The sequence below is a fragment of the Medicago sativa genome, chromosome 7, assembly GCF_051527215.1.
Source record: "Medicago sativa cultivar Bolivia chromosome 7, Bolivia_mono, whole genome shotgun sequence".
Classification (NCBI taxonomy): Eukaryota; Viridiplantae; Streptophyta; class Magnoliopsida; order Fabales; family Fabaceae; genus Medicago; species Medicago sativa.
Window position 1 is genome coordinate 24,714,367 of NC_140755.1, and position 1,912 is coordinate 24,716,278.

The following is a 1,912-nucleotide window of genomic DNA, read 5'->3' on the forward strand; positions in this document are numbered from 1 at the left end:
ATTTATACAAAACAGCGTATTTGTGCAAAACAGCTTATTCAAAACAGCTTATTTATACAAAACTGCTTATTCGAAACAACTTATTTGTGCAAAACAGCTTATTCAAAACAGCTTATTTATACAAAACTGCTTATTCGAAACAACTTATTTATACAAAATAGCTTATTTGTGCAAAACAGCTTATTCAAAACAACTTATTTATACAAAACAGCTTATTTGTGCAAAACAGCTATTTTGCACAAAATAAGCTATTTTGCACAAAATAAGATATTTTGCACAAACAGCTTATTCGATTCCTAGGTCGCCGATCCCAAACGGAATTGCAGATCATCCCTATTCTTCTGAGGTATGTGTGTATTGTAATTCGTGACAAGTTTGCGTGATTGTGAATTTGTAGAGATTTCAATTTTGAATTGCGGAACGCTATGCGTGAAATCGTGTAGATTTATAATTATGAAGATGTGGTTACTGATTGCAAATCTCACAAGGTTGTTGTTAAAGGAGAAAAAGCGGATCCATTGAAGGTTCTTAAAAGAGTTCAGAGGAAGAGTCATAGACAAGTTGAGCTTCTTTCTCCGATCCCGAAACCACCTTCAGAACAAGAGAAAAAAATTGAAGAGAAAGAGAAACCTAAGCCAGAGGAAGAAAAGAAAGCTGAAGAGGTTAATTAATTATTTTTTTTTCTTTTTAAATTTATCTGAATCTGTGATGGATCATTTTTATCATTTTTATTTTATTATATGGTGCAGCCTAAGGTTATGATAGTGATTCTGAAAGTTCACTTGTATTGTGAAGCTTGTTCACAAGAAATCAAGAGACGCATTGAGAAAATCAAAGGTATGTTACTGTGTTCTGTTTTGATTGAAATTCATATTTTCTTCACTTTTATTTCATTCACTTGTTTTGGTTCAATTCTCAGGTCCCATCCTTTCAGGAATTTGTCAACTGTTACTACCGATGATTTTGTGTTTGAATTCGAATCTTGCTATGATTTTCAATTTTGGTTACATATAGATGATGGGTTTGATTGGTTTGGTGATGAAGTTTGCTGGAGATTTTCAAGTTCCTTTGCATTCTTGATTTTTGGAAGAAAAAGGACGACATTGATTGTGAAAGGACGACGTTGAAGAGGAGGAGAATTGGGAGTAATGAGTTGGAGGGATTAGGGATTGATTTGAATTTGGGAAAATTGATGATGGACTTGGTTTGAGAAATTGTCGAAATCAAATTGGGAATTTTTCTGAGAATTGTGATTCTGTTGCTAAGAATTCAAAGTTGGTGCCTGAATCTGATGGTTTTGAAAATGTTCTGTTATGGTTAGAAAATTCCATATGTTTTTTATTTTTGATTGTGATATGCACCATGTTGGATCAAAGAAAACCATTAAGTACATCTAATGGTTTTGGAGTACAACTCACAGAAACCATACCCATAGCAAAACCAATAAACAATTAGTTTGGTTTCGTGTAGAACACTATCAAAACCATTAAACCACACTTATGGTTTCAGTAATAGTTTTTATTTAAAATCATTTGTCAATAATAATTTTCACTATTCTTTTATTTTATTTAGCATTTGACAATTATTTTTCTTTCACATACAAGTCTATTAAAACCATTAAAGCGCGATTATATTTAGACAAAGTCAGAAATTCGTTTTACAACGTAAGAAATAAAAGAGAGATGACGAGGCTTTACAAAAAAGTGGTTACTTATTGATTAATTCACATTAGGTTATAAGCGTGTACTATTAAGTGGTTACTTAATAATGATTTAAATGTTTATCACAATTTTTTTTATTACAAAACCATTTTCACTGGAATTGGGAAATGATTCGATGTGAAATCTGTTGGTATAAGCTGGAATTCGGATTTGATGAATTATTGAGAATGTTGTGATGAATTGTGTTGTTT

General features: G+C 31.5%; 1 long non-coding RNA gene across 1 annotated transcript; it reads left to right on the top strand.

Moving 5' to 3' along the window:
• The first annotated feature begins 275 nt into the window (after nucleotides 1-275).
• Nucleotides 276-1,562, top strand: LOC146905092 (uncharacterized). The gene is made up of 3 exons (XR_015019621.1): nucleotides 276-662; nucleotides 750-837; nucleotides 920-1,562. It is a non-coding gene; the product is annotated as an uncharacterized LOC146905092 (long non-coding RNA).
• The last annotated feature ends 350 nt before the right edge of the window (nucleotides 1,563-1,912 follow it).